At 35.9% G+C, this 19,343-nt stretch overlaps 1 long non-coding RNA gene across 3 annotated transcripts; it reads left to right on the top strand.

The window, feature by feature from the left end:
• The first annotated feature begins 3,759 nt into the window (after positions 1-3,759).
• On the top strand, positions 3,760-14,652 carry LOC123559578 (uncharacterized). 3 transcript variants are annotated; one of them, XR_008372677.1, is made up of 2 exons: positions 3,760-4,072; positions 13,247-14,652. It is a non-coding gene; the product is annotated as an uncharacterized LOC123559578 (long non-coding RNA). The 3 variants fall into 3 exon arrangements; XR_006687954.2 differs by lacking the exon at positions 3,760-4,072 and adding an exon at positions 4,180-5,130; XR_006687953.2 differs by lacking the exon at positions 3,760-4,072 and adding an exon at positions 12,129-13,071.
• The last annotated feature ends 4,691 nt before the right edge of the window (positions 14,653-19,343 follow it).

Below are 19,343 nucleotides of genomic sequence, written 5' to 3'. Positions count from 1 at the left end.
CATTGTCTCTGTTTCATTTGTGGAAGCTGTCCGCAACAGCTAACCCATCATAACCACTTAATCAATCAGTCACTCGATCAATCGATCGGTATTTAAAGCACAGGTACATTCGTGCTTATATCAAGAGGATTTGCACATTTTTGTGGAGCGTGTAAGATAGTTAAGGTGTTAATTATTAACAGAGATTAAATGTCCCGAACCCAGAGAGTACACAAAGCTCTAAATGATTCATTCGAATTATATATGAACAGTGGCAGATTTACTGTAGAATTTACCTTGAATTGTAACCGTTCTATCTGCTGAGACTTTAAATAGTGTCAACCCAAGCTGATCCTGTAGGATGCTCTTAAATAGCAACCCTCAAGTTCACTTAAGGGGACGCATACTTTGAAATTAGAAAAAAGTGGGTGGGGTATTATAAAATTTACCTGCAAAAAAGTACAAGGTTTTGGTAAATGAAATGAATACTGTTTCAACTGTTATAAGTACACAAAGGATTGCTCACTAAAATAAAAATGAGAAAAACTGAAACAAGAAAGTTATTGTTGAATTACATAAGACTTCTTGTGTACATTCAAAGTCAACAATTAAGACTTTTTGGTGCGAAAATAATAGTGCTTCACTTTGTCCAAACATTTATCAATGTCCTACAGATTCTAATTTAAAGAAAGAATGTGAAATAAGTTCACTGTCTTGCTTTTCATTTGGCAAATGTGAGCTAAAACACATTATTTAGTTTGTTTACAAAGTAGTGCATAAGAAAAGATACGGTGGTCAAGGAATGCCACATTACAAAACTAAAAGAGTATATTCCCCTTAATACATTAAACATTTATCATTACAGAAGTCTAGTGGCTTACAATAAAGGCCTAGAAATGTTGCCATTATTAATTTTTAACTTGGTATTCATGAATTGCAATGCACTTAAATATCAAAACACATTCAACAAACTTTTGAAAATGTACTGTCTTAAAAATCCCTAAAATAAGGTATGAAATTTGGTTGAGAGGTCCAATCAATGTGTATATGTGCAAAAGCAACATTCTAATCTTGTTCACAAAAGTTACTAATACACAGCAGGAATGTCAATGATCAAAACTGGACGAATATACAGTTATCCTCATTTTAATGTCATTTATAATTTGTCCTTGAATTCTCCACCATACTTTTCATAACTCTGTTTGCACGAGTTGCACGAGAATGCTGTCATTCACGTAAAAAAATGGGGTCAAATAAGTTGTAAATTCAATATCATGTAAACGTAGTTAATGGATTATGCAGTTCAAGATAAACTTTATTTCATAACGTAACGAACATGTATAATGTTGTAACAACAACTTTACTTACACTTATTTAAGTAGCAGTCGGTTTATAAGTGACTTTATTGATTAATTTTGTGTTTTGTTATTGTTGTCAAAAGTATAACGGAAGTGCCTCACAACTGAAGCGGAAACCAGTTTGATGCGCAAAGTAGTCCACTGTAGGTAATATTTTTGACAAATGTCCACAGAAATTAATAATTTTCTAATATTAAAGACGAATATCTGAATAGGATTCATTATTTGATAAGAAATTATAATCATCGACATGTTTTTTTTAAAAATCGTACACGTGCTGACACCTAAGTTGTCTCCCGTTGTTTATTAGAGTTACCTTTCGTCCGGCGCAGTAATACATTTGCAGTGAATCGCCGAGAAGTCGTGGGAAAATTAAAAACCATGTAAACAAACTAAAATTAACCACCTTTTCAAGATGAATTTCAAGTGATCGACATTATGCATTTAACCCGCCTGACCTGTGTAGCATCTTAGATATCTGTTCTAAGGTATTCATTGTGTAGAATGTCATGTTATGCCCTTGCAATGCTAATCCCACTCTGATTTTTTTGTTTACATTTTTTATCAATGAGAAATATGGCGTCCATCCGAGATGAACTGACGTGGCGTTAAATTTTTACATGTTTAAGCAAACCTGGTGTGTTAGAAAGAAAATCTCATCCCTTCAACATTATTTGGAACACTGTTATAGTAAAAAACCTGTTTTTTCCTTATACAAAAGCTTAATATTTTGTGTTGAATGTACTTTCACAAACACCTCTGTTTTCCTATTACATTCATAGTACCACATCCTTATCCACAAAATACTGAATATTACAGGTGTCCATCAGTATTATATCAGTTTAGGAATATGTATTTTATTTTCCCACCATCGATTTCTTGAATATGCACCCCTTCCGCATTGCTGTATGAACTGTGAATGTAGCAATATGCGTCCCCTTAAGTTTCACGCAGCATGAACCTTTCCAGTCATGCTATAGCTCCAAAGAGCAGATACTTCAACAGGGCGGTTACTACCCTAGGTTCGTACACTGGGTATATCAAGTTTAAAGTTAGATCAACTAAAGACCAAGCTGAATAAAGGTTTTCAAATTTATTTACAAAGCCCTTAACAATAGTGAACAACCAAGTTATAATATGAGAATATCATCATAAAATAAAATGTCAACAAGTAAAACCATGAATACTATAGTCTATAGATGGGGATACACTAAAGAACCCGCAGGTTGTGATGGAAGAGGGCCGTTTGAAACCCAAATGATACCATATCCGATTCTAGGGTTATGACATAACATGGCTGTCTGTACCCTTTTAGATATAGAAAATTAAATGATTCACTAGGAAATCCTGGATTTGCTGCCAGAAATCCTGGTTCAGAGTTGCTGACCTAGATACATTTTTTGGTCGGGTTTAACATCGCACCGACACAATTTTAGGTCATATGGCGACTTTCCAGCTTTGATGGTGGAGGAAGACCCCAGGTGCCCCTCCGTGCTTTATTTCATCACAAGCAGGCACCTGGGTAGAACCACCGACCTCCTGTAAGCCAGCTGGATGGCTTCCTCACATGAAGAATTCATCGCCCCTAGTGAGGCCCGAACCCACATCGGCGAAGGTCAAGTGATTTGATTTGAAGTCAGCGACCTTAACCACTCGTCCACGGAGGCCCCCACCTAGATACAGTGTAATTTCTTAAGTATTTATGTAAACTTTCAATAACAATTAAACTGGTATAAAATTAGCATATTAACATATTGATAAACAATAAATGTTATGCTCATATCATACATACTACTCTCTTTCAACTTAAAGATACATTAAATTGCTTTAAGAATTAATGTGTAATTTCAACAAACTTTAGATTTGCTGTGAAACAAATGTAATTAAATTGTTCAGAATAAAAGGGAATTAATTCATGCAAGTACAGAAATAAGTGAAAGTTACTAAACTTCTAATTAGCATATAGAAAAGTCAAAACCGTTACAGAATATTAGAGGGTTTGATTTCAGTAATTGTTAAGTTTCCTATTAGCAGTTGTTTCCTAAAATGTACATTCAGTTAATAATTCACTTCGAAATTATACGTTCAGTTAGTAATTTCAGTAATATTGCAGGTATTTCAAGTAGTATACTGCTAAACGGCAGTCCGTTAATCCCGGGTCCAGTTGAAGCCGTCCCGAGGATTATCGTATTAAGCTTGATGTTGATATTTAACACCGTATTTCTTGATGGATATTATTATTAAGAGTTGTTCGATGTGTACAATTTCTTTGAATTGTTATAATAAAATAAAAATCGGTTATCACAAAAAGGCCATGTGGATATCATAAACGTACTGTTAATCATGTTTGTACTATACTAAATGCTTGTAAACATCGTATATAAATTATAAATATACCACCATTGGACAAAAAAAGGTAATTTGAGGCTTATAGGAAGTTTACGCGATAGACGGATCGATAATAAAAGTAATCGCGTCTGTCATCTGTGGTGATCGATCGATCATTTCATGTATGATTAGCTATGAAGTTATGGTAAACTTTATAATTAAACATGAGTGACAGATCAGTGTCTGATTTTGTTTACATTTACACATTTTGATAAGGAAAAATATCGTTATACTAGTATTCATTTTAGCTGTAGATATATTTCATATTGCGTAACAGGAGACACGTCTCACATTGTGCTAAAACATCAACATAATTCTTGCTGGAGTTATTTTATGATTGTACCAAGGTAATACCATAATTTGGTCTTTTTGTAAATACTTTTATTAATGCTTATGTAGTCAAATATAGCCGTTATCAATTTTTTTACTCGATTGCATTTGTTCATTTTTTTTCTAAAATTGCTTCAGATCGATAAGGGTTTCATGCCCTTAGTGTCCTTATGGTAACTGTTTATATAACTTTCGAAATGCTTCCAAAAGGTTTGCGACGTTACGTTAATTAATCGTGGAGTATGTTTCCTTGTTGAGTACGATTTCTTGCATGCTCTCTCAAATGCAAAAGTTTCATGTTCCATGTTACCAAGTTCTGACGCAGCCAGTGATGGAATGCGCGTATTTTGGAATAAAATATATCTTAGCTTAATAACATCTACAGTTTCCAATTCAATATGTAAAATCAGACGGGAGAAGAAACATCTTGGGTGGTCTAGGGTTTATTTTGTTACAGGAATATATTGTGAATGCCCACATAACGATCCTGGAACTGTATGAAAACCTGTCAACGCATCTTTGATATTCTCTATTTTTGTGAAAATAAAACCATATCAATGAAAAAGAAAGACTTCTAGAAATCAAGGGCTTGCAGTTTTATACAGTTTAGAAGTACATTTTGAGAATTCAATATCTGATACCCAACCAGAAAGCTCTCTCGTATCATAATCAGTGTAAATCATTCGTACAATTCAGCCCGTCTCTGGTACCAAATAACGAAACAGTAACTTGTTTCAAAATTGTGTATAAATATGGCGTTTTTGTCTGTGTATTTTATTTTTCAAATGGACCAGATATAATCTACAGTTTTCAGCAGAGATTAAAATATGTCCTTCTTAGGTCTAAATTTATGTCGATCAGTTACGCAGGTATATTGAATGTTACCTTCCACCCTTACGTTACAGCGCTTTATTCACATTCAGGTGTGTATAAATCCATATTTAGAACTTTGTTATACACTCCGATACGGGTATAAGGATTTACATTACTTATACTAATATCGTGTTTTTTTAGAATAAAGCTTTTAAAACTGATTATGTAGCGGACAACATTACTTTTTATGGAATATAAAATTGTGAGTATCAGCTTTTTCTTAAATTACAAAAATTAGATATTAAAGCACAGGATAGTTTCAAAATAGATTTTTAGTATGTTTTAGTTGTGATTAAACAAAGAAAACGTATTAAATCGGTGTAAAATACATTAAAAAAATGGTTAACCACTTAACTATTATTTCCGGGACCGGTGGTAAAATCGTTTATATGTAGTTTTTTCAGTATACCAGTATACTGTGAAATTGTTAAACTTCTACTTCTACTACTATATTTTCAAATCTCAATCCATATATATAATAATGTTTCTTCCTTTTACCCCTACCGACCTTTTATGAAATGTAAACCCCACTTTAAACAACAAAAAATACTGTTCAAATAAGTTTTATTTATCATAACCTTGCTTATAATATACTTGTATATATGCACGTACATGCACTAACATGCTGTCAGCAGTGTTTTATAATAAATCTCCCCTGCAGTTCCGTGCACCTTATGTACAAAGCTTATGCACTCTTTCAAGACTGAAGAAACGGAGCTTCCGTTATTGCTAGCATTCAGTCACTCGCCCGACACTAATATGGGTTGGGCACCCGGCTTTTGAATGTGGGTTTTTTTTCATGTGCACACGCCTGAAAATCTGCAGCCACCACCTACCACCAAAAAAGCGGAAAAGCCGCTCTATGATGTAAGACTGAATTGGTACGGCTTTAAACGAACATAATTTTGAAAATGGTTCTGTTAAAATAGATGAAACTGATTTCGCTTGGAACAATGAAGAATACACTTTGTTGCTAATTTATCAAAGTGACTGAGTTCGGCTATCCTGCTCGTAGCAATGTGTTTTTATGCGTAATATTTTGTAGGCTTTATGAATGGTTTACACGAAAATTATCAACAGTAACAAAACCGTCTCGTTTCGTATAAATGTAAATTACCATAATGTGAAAATGTATATTACTGAATGAGTAAATTTGATATTATTTTGAAAACATTAACATTCAGTTAATTTTTCCGATGTAGTTCGCATGTGTGCCTCCGGGTGCTCCTTTACAACATCTCATTTTTCCTTTATGTCATTGTAAAATGTTTTCTTTTTTTCTTTTCTTTTCCTTCTTTGTTTCTTACAAGAGAGTTGTGAGCGATGCAAGCTGTTTACTTTGTAAGACTGTACGTGTTCCAGCCAGGAAGGGATAGTGAGCGGTACTGCTATAGTGTCACTTTCATCCTGGCTTATTGATCAAATAGAATAGTTGCAGCCAGGAAGAGATAGTGGGTGGTGCTGCCAAAGTGTCGCCTTTAAACTAGCTGAATGGTTAAATAGAAGCGGTGCAACCAGGAAGAGATAGTGAGTGGTGCTGCTTTAGTGTCACATTCACCCTGGCTGAATGATTAAATAAAAGCGTTTCAGACAGGAGAGATAGAAGCGCTGCAGACAGGAGAGATATTGAGTGGTCCTGCTATAGCGTCACTTTCACCCTGGCTGAATGATTAAATAGAAGCGTTGCAGACAGGAAGAGATATTGAGTGGTCCTGCTATAGTGTCACTTTCACCCTGGCTGAATGATTAAATAGAAGCGTGGCAGACAGGAAGAGATATTGAGTGGTCCTGCTATAGTGTCACTTTCACCCTGGCTGAATGATTAAATAGAAGCGTAGCAGCCAGGAAGAGATATTGAGTGGTCCTGCTATAGTGTCACTTTCACCCTGGCTGAATGATTAAATAGAAGCGCTGCAGACAGGAGAGATAGTGAGTGGTCCTGCTATAGTGTCACTTTCACCCTGGCTGAATGGTTAAATAGAAGCTTAGCAGCCAGGATGAGATAGTGAGTGGTGCTGCTATAGTGTCACTTTCACCCTGGCTGAATGGTTAAATAGAAGCTTAGCAGCCAGGATGAGATAGTGAGTGGTGCTGCTATAGTGTCACTTTCACCCTGGCTGAATGATTAAATAGAAGCGTAGCAGCCAGGATGAGATAGTGAGTGGTGCTGCTATAGTGTCACTTTCACCCTGGCTGAATGATTAAATAGAAGCGTGGCAGACAGGAGAGATAGTGAGTGGTCCTGCTATAGTGTCACTTTCACCCTGGCTGAATGATTAAATAGAAGCGTGGCAGACAGAAAGAGATAGTGAGTGGTCCTGATATAGAGTCACTATCACCCTGGCTGAATGATTAAATAGAAGCTTAGCAGCCAGGATGAGATAGTGAGTGGTGCTGCTATAGTGTCACTTTCACCCTGGCTGAATGGTTAAATAGAAGCGTTGCAGCCAGAAAGAGATAGTGAGTGGTGCTGCTATAGTGTCCCTTTCACCCTGGCTGAATGGTTAAATAGAAGCGTTGCAGCCAGAAAGAGATAGTGAGTGGTCCTGCTATAGTGTCACTTTCACCCTGGATGAATGGTTAAATAGAAGCGTTGCAGCCAGAAAGAGATAGTGAGTGGTCCTGCTATAGTGTCCCTTTCACTCTGGCTGAATGGTTAAATAGAAGCGTTGCAGCCAGAAAGAGATAGTGAGTGGTCCCGCTATAGTGTCACTTTCACCCTGACTGAATGGTTAAATAGAAGCGTTTCAGCCAAGAAGAGATAGTGAGTGGTGCTGCTAAAGTGTCACTTTCGCCCTGGCTGAATGGTTAAATAGTAGCTCTGTAGACAGGAAGAGATTGTGAGTGGCGCCTTCATAGTGTCACTTTCACCCTGGCTGAATGGTTAAATAGAAGCTTAGCAGCCAGGAAGAGATAGTAAATGGTCCTGCAATAGTGTCACTTTCACCCTGGCTGAATGGTTAAACAGAAGCGTGGCAGCCAGGACGTGATAATGAGTGGTGCTGCTGTAGTGTCACCCTGGCAGAATGATTAAATAGAAGCTTTGCAGTCAGGAAGAGATAGTGTGTGCTGATGTTATAGTGTCACTTTTGCCCTAACTGAACGATGCAGTCAGGAAGAGCTAGTGTTGCTTCTACAGTCACTCTTGACTAGAAGATTTCAAGTGTTGCTCTTAGTTACGACTGTTACTTCACATTGGCTGAGTGATGAGTGTTAGTGTTTTCCTTTTAGGAGATTGTGCCAACTACTGCCGCCGGCACCTGGAGTGAACAGTTTAAGTGTTGCAGGTAGGAAGACATTTTGAATGTCTCTGTCATCTGGAATGAGTGTTACATTCAGGAAGAAATATATATAGTAAGTGTCTCTGTCATCTTGAGTGAATGAAGAGTGTTACATTCAGGGAGAAATATATATTTTGAATGTCTCTGTCATCTGGAATGAATGAAAAGTGTTACATTCAGGACGAAATATATAGAGAGAGTGTCTCTGTCATCTGGAGTGAATAAAGAGTTTTACATTCTGGAAGAAATATATATAGTGAGTGTCTCTGTCATCTGGAGTGAATGAAGAGTGGTCATCTTGAATGAATGAAGAGTGTTACATTCACGAAGAAATATATATATGGTGAGTGTCTCTGTCATCTTGAATGAATGAAGAGTGTTACATTCAGGAAGAAATATATATAGAGAGTAAATGTCTCTTTCATCTGGAGTGAATGAAGAGTGGTCATTTTGAATGAATAAAGAGCATTACGTTCAGGAAGAAATATATATAGTGAGTGTCTCTGTCATCTGGAGTGAATGAAGAGTGGTCATCTTGAATGAATGAAGAGTGTTACATTCAGAGGGAAATGTATATAATCATGGAATTACTCTGTCATCTGGATTGAATGAAGAGTGTTACATTCAGGAACAAGTACATATAGTGTCTCTGTCATCTGGATTGAATGAAGAGTGTCACATGTACGAAGAAATACTGAGTTTCTGCCAAGAGAGCTTGTGGATGGAGCATGGAATAAATGGTTTAAAAACTGCATCTCATAATGTTACACAACGTTACGAAATGATTATCACACATTTTGATCAGTAGCTTGTAAATAAAAGTGAAACAAGTGCAAACGGAAGAGATAAAAATAACTCCCCTAATTTTATATTTAGATGTTTTATTACTAGGTGGCCGTATTGTCGCTGGACATCAACAATGTTTTTCTTGTTCAGGCATAAAATGACCATAAATACGTCTACTTTATGTCATATTTGCGCCACTCTGTCAGAGACAAAATAAGAGCTATATCATATCATATTTATTTTGGATTCATAACTGAATACATCTGATCCAACTTTTTCAAAACCATATTTAGTTTCGGGTCAAAATTGCAACATTTAAGCGGATATAAGTTAATTTACGCAAACGGGAAAGTGAGAGCGAAACTATCATATGTGTACATTATCGAAACAGAAATAATGCCTCTTTTGCTTTCAAGTTAAACAAATGCAAACAAACGCTGGATTAATTCCGATTTCTTTATTTTGAATATATTGTTTAAAGTGTCAGTTAAGCGCATTAGACAGAATGTCGAACAAAACGATCAACTTTGCTGATAAAAGGAGACATTGTAGTGCTTAACTATTGATTGGTAGCATTAACACTATTGTTCATTAAAGGTACAAATAATTAAAGAATAAGAGATAAAAAGAACAAGGACTTGATCATACCTATATGTCTGCTATTGTTATTTAACGGAAGTTTACAAATACAATATGGTCGATACATCGATGACATGTATATATAGTTTTTTAGAGAGACCACGGAATCTATTTTTACTTCTGATATTCACCAAACCATCTGAAGTATACTCTGTACTCAATGATAAACATACTAGGGTACTTGTCTATATACATCAATGATAAACATACTAGGGTACTTGTCTATATACATCAATGATAAACATACTAGGGTACTTGTCTATATACATCAATGATAAACATACTAGGGTACTTGTCTATATACATTTACTAACGGGACGAAATTGTTTGTTTGAAAATTAAGTTCAGATTTAAACAAAAACACTCCCTATCTTAGAAATATAGATATTATAAGAAATATGTATATTTTTTACAAGTAAACGAATATATTGACTAAGCAGGAGCAAAGTAGTCCCCAACATTAGTATACTTAAATGCGTCCTGCCGGTCATGACATAACGTTTAAAGTAACTTACATAAAAATCGCCGGTCCATGAATTATGCTATATGTCCGGTCTATATTCAACACACAACATTTAATTCAAAATTAATCTCTGATGTCATGTATTTAAACTCTTTATTAATGGCTTACCACTCAATAGTCAAAACTATTGGCCCTCGGGCAATAGCTTTGACTATTCATCGGCAAGCCATTCAAATAATGTATAAAATCATACGTCTCTACTGCATGTGTGGAAGTTGTTGACAGTTAGGAAAGCTAAATCAGGTTTTTAACTGTCTTCTGTTTTACTTGCAAAATGCCCATGAAAAAGTGTATGAACTGGAGATAAATAATTATACTGATGGTTAATCAAGAGTATGATTTTATTTGAAGCAGGTTTGAAAGATCTTGTATATATTTCACGGTTGAAAGCTGTTCAAAAGTATGAATAATTAACGAGATAGAAAGTTTAAAGTGACTGCAGTCATCATTTATAATTTTCAAACTGCAATTGTTCACACCTCGACTATATTCATCATTCACATAAAACTGTACGCATTGGCGATTACGCGTACCTATTAAAACTTCCTCCATTATAAACATCAAAGTCCTGTCATATTGAAGTTTGTAGTTTTTCACTCGTTTTGTAATCTTTTTTGGTATAAATCTTCGCGGATTATTCTTCATGGAAAAATATTGAAGCGTGTGTCGCATTAGACAGTATAACAGCTTATCATAATGATTTTTCAAAGTATAGTGGCCGATATGTGCCATGTCGACGTTTCGGTAATTCAATGGGGGAAGTAGATAGAAAAAATATACGAAGGAAAGAAAACGATTCAATTTGGGAAATGACGAACTAACGCCACGCTAAAGTACGCTGACATTCTCAGAACAGAATAATAAAGTCTAGCCACGCTAAAGTACGCTGACATTCCCAGAACAGAATAATAAAGTCTAGCCACGCAAACTGAGTACGCTGACATTCCCAGAACAGAATAATAAAGTCTAACCACGCTAAAGTACGCTGACATTCCCAGAACAGAATAATAAAGTCTAGTCACGCTAAAGTACGCTGACATTCCCAGAACAGAATAATAAAGTCTAGCCACGCTAAAGTACGCTGACATTCCCAGAACAGAATAATAAAGTCTAGCCACGCTAAAGTACGCTGACATTCCCAGAACAGAATAATAAAGTCTAGTCACGCTAAAGTACGCTGACATTCCCAGAACAGAGTAATAAAGTCTAGCCACGCTAAAGTACGCTGACATTCCCAGAATAGAAGAATAAAGTCTAGCCACGCTAAAGTAACAGAATAATAAAGTCTAGCCACGCTAAAGTACGCTGAAATTCCCAGAACAGAATAATAAAGTCGAAGCAACACGAGACTTCTGTCGAGTTATATTTTGTTACTTCCTGCCTCCAAAAAATGCTGTCTTTTTTTTCCATAAAGTCGTCCTTTCTGTTTTCGTCAGGTTCCTTTTTCAAATAATCTTTTTGTTATTTAGCGAGACTAGTTTTTGTACTACTTTTTTAGTACTTTTAATGTCCGATGCTTTACTGTATAACCGCTTTGTTATTTTCGCAAGCGTTATTTCGCAACGAATTAAATAGAGATGGAATGACACAAATTCGTTACCGTATAAATTGTGATAAACAAGACCATGGCCATTTACATATCACACAATAACGCTTATATATTTACACTTTGAAGCGATATGTGCATCATGTATACATTAACTTTTAAAACATTATACAATTTGCTTTGTTTCAGACCGGTGACTCACTTATTACTTAACACATTGCACAGTGATCTTTTATTATTATTTGGACTTATATAGAACTAAGTCTGTTGAAGTAAGTCACTGTAGCGTCGCATAGGACACACTGATTTAGTTTTTAGTTGAAATTAGTGTTTTCCAAGATAAATTGTTCATGCTGAAAGAGTAGTGAAAATACATTACCCAAATTACTGGATTTGGAAATAAACTGAATTATTCATAGGTAATATATATGCTAAACCTTACTTGTAAAGTATATGTTAGCATTCAGTACGATATGTCTTTATTACGTAACATTACCTTCCTTCTTTTAAAGATATTGGAAAACTAGTAGTCGTCGCGAAAATGCTAGATGTAGGGGAATTTAACCTTCTGGACTTTTATCAGTACCTGTTCTTATCAGTCTCGACATAAAAGTTTAAATACTGGTATTAATGCAAATACAATAATAAACAAAGATAAAAGATAATTATCTGTCATGTCATGTCAGTGCTATACGGGAAATATAAAGGGAACATGTAAATACCTTTACAGAAGTAAATAACGACAGTATTAATAGGAACAAAGTAGAATAAGCAAAAATTTAATTTCAAATTAAGTGAACCAGAACAAACTTGCATTTAACTCGAATTGATACAAATAGTATTTTGAATTAAAATGAAATGAGCATTATCGTCTATAAGTTCAGATAATATATATAGATTTAAGAGTAAATTAGAAGTAAAGGCAGCACAAGGATTTACAAGTATATTTAATGCAAATGGGACCTTTTCTTGTTCAGAGAATCACAGAAACATTTTCTAAATCTGAGAACGTTTTAACGTTTTAACTTGTAACTTTCTTTATTATCAAATACATTGTTATAAAACTTCGACATACCCTCGTTTTCAAGCAATCAATCTGATTTCATTTTCCCTTATCTGTCGCCAGTTATACCTGCCTACCGTTTGTTTGTCAAAAGTAAATATAACTTAGACAAACAAGCACTTTTCTTCGGGCCTGAGTGTTTATAAGTACATGTATACCTGTTATATCTTACTTGTTAAAACAGTAAGATTGGGTCAGGTAGGGACACTAGTTGTGCAATTAATGGGACTTCTTGAGAAAATTTAAAGGAAGGATGTTTAAGTAACCATAAGGATACGTTAATCTCCCAAAGCTTATCAGTACAGGTATATATATATGTAGACATTTTGTTTTAACATCGATTTCTTAAGGCTATAAATTTGTGTATATTTACAAATATAAGCATTTGGCACTATTTTACGACTGTCTGTTTAAGTATTCAGACATTTTCTGATGTTCTTTATACATGATTAATGTCAAATATTTATTCTTTTATTGCAGCCGTGAAGATCAGAAATAAACATGTAAAGGCAGACATACTTTTAAGACCGTACTGACAGACAATCAAAAAAGTAAATAGAGACAATGTCGTGGCTCAAGTTTTGGAGCAAGAAAACTTCTTCGAAAAAGGACGATAAGCGGACAAGATCCGAGTTAATCCGATCAGAATCTTTCAAAGACGAAGGAACGCTTGGTGAGACGGAAAAGGAAAAGAACGCGCGATTACGTCACACGATGTCAATATCGAGGTCTGGGAGATTCAAACAGAAAAACAAACAACGGGCAGCCATATTGGATAAGCCAGAATTTTTCTCTGATTCCACAGACTCCCAGAAAGAAAATTGTGAAAATAGTCAAATTGCAAAGACCGACAATAAAAGGACTCCGCCAAGCACTTGTCGGGAAGTGTCGAGCTGCCAGACGATAACCACACGACAAGGTCAACAGACTGTGCTATGATTAAAGAGAAAACAAACATGTACAAAGTAAAGTGTTCTGTGTGATTACCCATGTTGCCATTTTTATTTGGATTTACCAAATGTTTATTTGTACATTATCAATTCCATAACTGTAATTTAATTGCCTTATAGGTTTTAGGAAAATTTTCATTGTTTCATAGTTTCATATTGAATATTTGATTAAACAGATTTCAAAAGCGTTAATCGTTTCACAAGTGTGAGTATGAAATTATATTCGTCCACTGTTACTTAACCTTTTCCAAGATGTAAAAGACGGATTTAGTTATCTCTTCTATTTTAAGGACGAAAGTTATTACTGATAAATGTACGAATAATTAAAGAATAAGAGACCAGTATATAGTAGTCGTCAAATAGCTTCACAACAAATGTGACGTAGTGTGTGAAACGTTGCTCACAGAAAGTCGTTTACAGTTCAAAGACTTTCTTACAGGAAAGCTCTAGACTATTAAAAGCTGAACTTCGCATGAACTGACTATTTACATTATTTAGATATATTTTAACAGATGAACGCTTAATTGAACTGAATGTGTTTTACGATTGACCTACAAAGTGCCTCGTGATAACCGGTTCTTGGTGAGCGGCGACCTACATATATATCCTTGTGAATGTTTAAATTGGAATCTACTTGTGAACGTTTTACGGTTGTAGGACACTTAACGTACTTGCGCATCTTGTCAAAGTGTGTCGAATTATTAAATTTTGTGAATGTCGGCTCATGTGGACTGAAAAATTTCTCATTGGAAGTAAAATAAAGAGCCTGTTTTTTTTTATTCTCGTACTAGTAATTTTTATGAACGTGTAAATGTTTTATGAACTTAGTGTAAATCTGCGAACATTCTTTTTGGGTAAACTGGATTTTTTTATGGAATATAAATTTGTACGTGGACGAAAGTTGATTGTATCACGTTAATAGCAAGGTGATCAGCTCCACTGTTTTCTGTTTTTGAATGAACTTTTATTGTTTGTATAAACATCTATCTGTCTCATCATAAATCTATAAATTTAAAAAAAATGGGTTTCTTTTTAGAAAATGGTGTTCTCCAGTTTACTGCCGTATATTTATATCTTTATGTCGTTCCCTTTTGAAGAGATTCACATCTACGTTGTCATCTCTACTGTATGATAAATCGCACGAATCACAGGTTTCCGGTAACGCCTGACACTAAACTGTACAAAAGTTCAATGCTACGATTGCGCAATATGGGGCAAACTTGCACTTGAAACCTAAAAATATCCTCTATACCACTTTGATATTGACGTTTAATTTTGATAACTACCCTGGAGGTGATGAATATCACCGCAAACACTATCTTTATGTATCAGCCATCTATCTTCAGAAATATGTAGCCTCTAATTTGGACTCCTATTTATCCCACAAACAAATTCACATACATTTGCATGTTTTTCTCACACGGAACAGCTGCCCAAGTTTAAGAATACATACATAATCTATGAAAGACTAGCAAAACTTCCGAACATTTAAACCTGCGCCACACCACCACCACAAAAGTGAATAGCTTCTCTTTTTATTACACACGTGAAACCAGCCATGAAATATTCATGACATAATTTCTCTACAAGGTTAGTTATTATTTTTTTTTTTTTAAATAAAATCTAGAATGCGGCTCGCTTGGTTCTTTGTGTCAGATGAAAGCGAAAGCCGATAAAGGGTTACGTTCAGAGGACACTTTCCCCAGCCAATCAGTGCCTTGCTGTCAAAGTCTATATTTAGTTGGGGTGTAAGGAATAAAACAAACGTACCCATTTCTTCACTCCTCATGGAAATGTTCACACCCCGGCATAAACTTTGTATATATTTGCACGAAAAAACTATGATCGAAATAATCGAAAAACACAAATGTAACAAACATACAAAACTAGCACATGAAGAATCCAATTATTTCTTCGAGAGCTGTGAAACAGTTACTGCAGCCAATAAAAGGATGCATGTACTTTCAAATATTCATTTCCAAAATTAAGGAATTCAGTACTGTTTTGTTCAAAGGTTATACTGAGACTTTTATTAACTATCACAACAGCAATCTTAAAGTGGACGTAAAATGACTCCCCGTACTTTGATTCAGCGTTGTTAAATTTTTTGTTCCGAGTCTGTTATTATTGTGCATATTTGAATTCTATGCTTCCAAAGGATCTTCTTATAAATGTTATTGGCTGTTGAAACAAGAATTCTGACTGGGTAAAAAAGTGATAAATTGGAAATCCGTTTTTCAAAGAAGAACTTTTTTTCGGCCAGTCTCAACGGGTCTGTATTATACGGTGTTCCGTTAGGGCCAGCGCCTGCTCCCTGTGAAGCGCGAAGGTACGACGGCGAAGCACGACAGTACGATGGCGATAATAATACGACAGTACGATGGCGAAGCGCGACAGTAAAATGGTGACAGTCCGTCGTACTGTTGCGCTTCGCCATCGTACCGTCGCGCTTCACCACAATAGTGTCGCGCTTCGCCATCGCACTGTCGCGCTTCACCATCGTAGTGTCACCATCGCACTGTCGCGCTTCACCATCGTAGTGTCACCATCAGACTGTCGCGCTTCACCATCGTAGTGTCACCATCGCACTGTCGCGCTTCGCCATCGTTCTGTCGCGCTTCACCATCGTACTGTCGCGCTTCGCCATCGTTCTGCCGCGCTTCACCATCGTAATGTCACCATCGTACTGTCGCGCTTTGCCAACACACTGTCGCGCTTCAGTATCGTACTGTCACCATCGTACTGTCGGGCTTCACCATCTTTTCTCTCTTTATAGACCGACTTTAATTAAACTTTGTGTTGTATAGTATTGTCTTTTCTGTCCAATGATCAAATAATTGGGACGTTTTTCGGCACCGGTATTATAGTTAAAATGAATATCACCAGACCTGATGTTTTTTAAACGAATATCACCCGGCAGCTGTTATTCAAACGAATATCACCCGGGTGTTATACAAATGAAAATCCCCCGGCAGTGAGTCACTCAAATTAATATCATCTGTCATAATGCTATTCAAAAATATCATACCTTAATATTGTTTGAAATGTACTATTTAAAAATATTCTCCGTTGGTTTATGGCTATTTTACATTGTTTACTTGAGGTATAACAAAAAAGAATATTAACCGGTAGGGTGTTGTTGAACGAATATCATCGGCCGAGCACGTCCCTCCGTCTGACGTCATGCAGACTAAGTGAATTATTTTGCGCATGGTTGACAGGAAGGCAACAGTACGATGGTGAAGCGCAAATGTGCGATGGCGAAGCGCGACAGTACGATGGCGAAGCACGACAGTACGATGGTGACACTACGATGGTGAAGCGCGACAGTGCGATGGCGAAGCGCGACAGTACGATGGTGACACTGCAATGGTGAAGCGCGACAATACGATGGCTAAGCGCGACAGTACGATGGTGACAGTCCGTCGTACTGTCGCGTTTCGCCATCGTACTGTCGCGCTTCACCATTGTAGTGTCGTGTTATCGCCATCGTACTGTCGTGCTTCGCCATCGTACTGTCGTACCTTCACGCTTCGCGTTTGCAGTGAGCAGGCGCTGGCCCTAACGGAACACCGTAGTATTACGATAGGTTTTTCGTTTAAAATCAACGGTGAATACGGAAGCTTTCGAATATAATGGAGGCCGTTTCTACCTTGCTTTCTGCCTTGCTTTCTGTGATGACAAAGATAAATGAAAATTTTTGCTTATTTGAAAGTTGGTATATCAGTGTCGTATTCCTTCTCGGTTATAATCAAGTTGAACATAACATAATAAACGGGCCGCTGACTAGCTTTACAAAAAGCTAATTTTGTCATCGTAATACCGTCTCACCTACGATCCTCTACCATCATATAAAATAAACCTAAAGTGTTCAATGACACGGAACGGAATACATGGTTCTAGAAACAAATATAAACTTAATTGAGCTAATTTCAATTAAAGTTTCGATTAACGCACAACGCAGCTATGATACAGTCGTGATAGCTTTGAGGAAAATAACTCTGGTATAACCTAAATTGATACTGCATATCATAATTGGAAAAAAAAGTTTTCCGACAAAAGCTTACTTTTCATATGATACAATAGCGTACTTGAACTTTGGCACTGTTATAATTCCAATAATATAATTTTCCCTGCAAAAACATTAAATGATCATAATAATAGCTGTGAGTTCGATCCTAGGGCATGACGTATGTTCTCCGTGACGATTTCGCAAAACAATCTGAAATCATTCGTCCTTCACCTCTGATTCATGTGGGGAAGTTGGCAGAACTTTACTTGCGAGAACAGTTTGTACTGTGAAGTCTAATATCACAGAGTTTAAACACGATGTTGTCGTGCTTGAGCTTCCCCCCCCCCCCACCCCCACACACACAGAGACACAATTGTCTGTTAAACAGAATATTCTCCTTTCATAAATGTCTTGTTTCAGGAATTGTTTGGGATTTAAATAAGGTATTTTCGACCTGCATCCTTCAGACCAGTAAGAACGAAATATAAAATTTAAACTAGTTTATGACTGACAGGCAAACTTGGATGTATTTCACATACGGAATGAAACAGAAAATAAATATTGATAAATCAAATAAATAGTAATTAATAAACAGTGTGTTATTGACGAGTTAAGTCAGTGTTAAATCCGGGCGGATTATGAGAAGAATTAAAGATTACAAAGAACCAGGAAGATTGACACCAAGTGTAAGAGAACGAAACGCAATTTTATTTGAAATCAATGGCTCATAACTTTTATCAGCCACATGTATGTTTAAATTTCGTATTTAGTAGGATATGTAAAGATTGTGTATTTACATTTGTCCTAAGTAAATATATAATGCATGACAAATGTAGTCCAATACTTTGAAATTACGTGACATGCAGTGTATAAGCGATTTTCGTTTTCACCATTTTATATACTTGATGCGTAATAGTCATATCGTCATATCGATGAGATAGTCATGCTAGATTATGCGTGGATTCTTGAATATGTTTAGGCATCTCCATGTTCTGAGAGTAAAAGTATATACTTTAACTGAAATATGAATTACCTCTGCAAGTATAAAATACCTACACTAAACTGTAGCCAGCCTCTAGAACGGTGCCATTCCTTTCAGAATATGGGAAGAATTTTCATTTGTTAAAGCATTTCATTGTACAAGCCGTTACAGAAAAACGTGTTTAGTCTGTAATAATTGCAAAAACTCATGTAACTATGTAATTGTACCTTATCTTGTCTTTATTTTATCAGTAGGACATGAATATAAGAAGCGGCAGACTCGCCCGCACTCTGAAAGACATGTTGTTTTAACCATGACGAGAACTGACCTAGATTTTAACCATATATCAGTAAGAGCAGCCTGTCGCAATAAATAACAAATGCTGATTGAATGGGATAAGGCCGTGACTTTTATTATTATAATATCATTACAGAAAATTAATGAAATATCATGGCATATTGTATGAGATAGAAGTATCATGAAATGAAGCATGAAATGATAGATTTCTAGCCAAATTGCATAGAAACAATATAGGCAACGCTATATGATGCTGAAGCTCTAAATTTATGATAAGCACACATGTACTAGACATGCAAAATTGCAAATTGTGCTAGCAAATCCAGCTGCCGAAAA

This window comes from Mercenaria mercenaria, chromosome 10, assembly GCF_021730395.1.
Source record: "Mercenaria mercenaria strain notata chromosome 10, MADL_Memer_1, whole genome shotgun sequence".
Classification (NCBI taxonomy): Eukaryota; Metazoa; Mollusca; class Bivalvia; order Venerida; family Veneridae; genus Mercenaria; species Mercenaria mercenaria.
Note: the sequence above shows the minus strand (reverse complement) of the source record. Positions and strands in the feature narration are given on the sequence as shown.